Below are 1,587 nucleotides of genomic sequence, written 5' to 3' on the forward strand. Positions count from 1 at the left end.
ATGCCATCAGAAGCCTCACTCGCCATCCCCTGAATGAGTTTCTCTTTCTTTTCCCCACTTCCTCAAAACACCGGTAACCAGAAAGCAATTGTCTGAGAAATCCCAGAAATCCAGGGGCAATGGCAAAGTGTCCCAACTAGAATGCTGCAGGACAGCAAGGAGAAAACGTGCCACCACACATAAAGCAATCAACTGCTTCACAGAATATCTAACATAGTCATAAAGATGGGGAAATGTGTTTTAGATAGCAAAAGATAGTGACATTATCAAAAGGAGATTTGAGCAGTTTTTTGTACAGGCTAGTTTTAGAACGTGTTTTCATCTGTCAGATAAATTTTAAACATCAAAATATGATTTTGTTTGAGTCCAAAATTCAGGAAGAGGTTGGTTTTATACATGATGGCAGTATATGGCTCTGACTTCAACGGAAGGGAAGGTTGGCAATTATCCAGACAAATCAGATTTTTAAATCTGAAGAAGGGGGCTTCCCTGGTGGTCCAGTGGCTAAGACTCTGCACTCCTAATGCAGGGGGCCCAGGTTCAATCACTGGTCAGGGAACAAGATTCCACATGCTGCAACTGAGAGTTCACAGGCAAGTAATTTAAGATCTTGCATGCCACAACTAAGACCCAGTGCAGTCAGATCTCACCCCTCAGGTGAAACAGGATCACTAGATTAGATTGGAGTTGGGAACAGGCATATTTCAAAGAGATTGTAGGTTTTGTTTCAGACTACTACAGTAGAAAGAATATTCTAATTAAAAAGTCACATAAAAAAAGTTAGTTTAAAAAAATTTTGAGTAAGGTGTTATTAACAGATTTCTACTAACTTTAGATCTGTTTTTTACCAGTGTCTTTGATTCCATTTTGCTGTGAATGATTATTTGCTCAGTTGTATACTGTGAGAGTCCCTTGGACTGCAAGGAGATCCAACCAGTCCATTCTAAAGGAGATCAGCTCTGGGTATTCTTTGGAAGGAATGATGCTAAAGCTGAAACTCCAGTACTTTGGCCACCTCATGCGAAGAGTTGACTCGTTGGAAAAGACTCTGATGCTGGGAGGGATTGGGGGCAGGAGGAGAAGGGGACGACAGAGGATGAGACGGCTGGATGGCGTCACTGACTCGACGGACGTGAGTCTCAGTGAACTCCGGGAGTTGGTGATGGACAGGGAGGCCTGGCGTGCTGCGATTCATGGGGTCGCAAAGAGTCGGACACAGTCGAGTGACTGAACTGAACTGAACTGATACTGTGGAAATACATAGGAACACAGTTTAGAGTGAGTATATTTTGCTTTTCCTTTCTTTGAGATCTTTTCAGGGCCAAAATAAGTCAGACTGGGGAACAACTGACATGTAGCTCCTTCTGCCTGCCCCTTACCTCCATATAGAGGTCTCCAGACAGCACTTCTTGACTAAATTTGGGGCTATCTCTCTCAGCATTCATTCTTCCTATGAGAAATGCTAAGAGAACACTCTAGTCTTTCCCTGTAACAATTCTTACACTAAACCTCACTTTCAAGTGTAAGATCTCCAATGAAACTCTAGGCATGGCAATGAGAACACTGGGTGATCAGATTTCCATTCTG

The 1,587-nt window shown here is 42.8% G+C and overlaps 1 non-coding gene across 1 annotated transcript; it reads left to right on the forward strand.

Annotated features, from left to right (window-relative positions):
• Window positions 1-486: 486 nt before the first annotated feature.
• Window positions 487-559, forward strand: TRNAR-CCU (transfer RNA arginine (anticodon CCU)). The gene has a single exon. It is a non-coding gene; the product is annotated as a tRNA-Arg (tRNA).
• The last annotated feature ends 1,028 nt before the right edge of the window (window positions 560-1,587 follow it).

Source organism: Bubalus kerabau, chromosome 2, assembly GCF_029407905.1.
Source record: "Bubalus kerabau isolate K-KA32 ecotype Philippines breed swamp buffalo chromosome 2, PCC_UOA_SB_1v2, whole genome shotgun sequence".
Classification (NCBI taxonomy): Eukaryota; Metazoa; Chordata; class Mammalia; order Artiodactyla; family Bovidae; genus Bubalus; species Bubalus kerabau.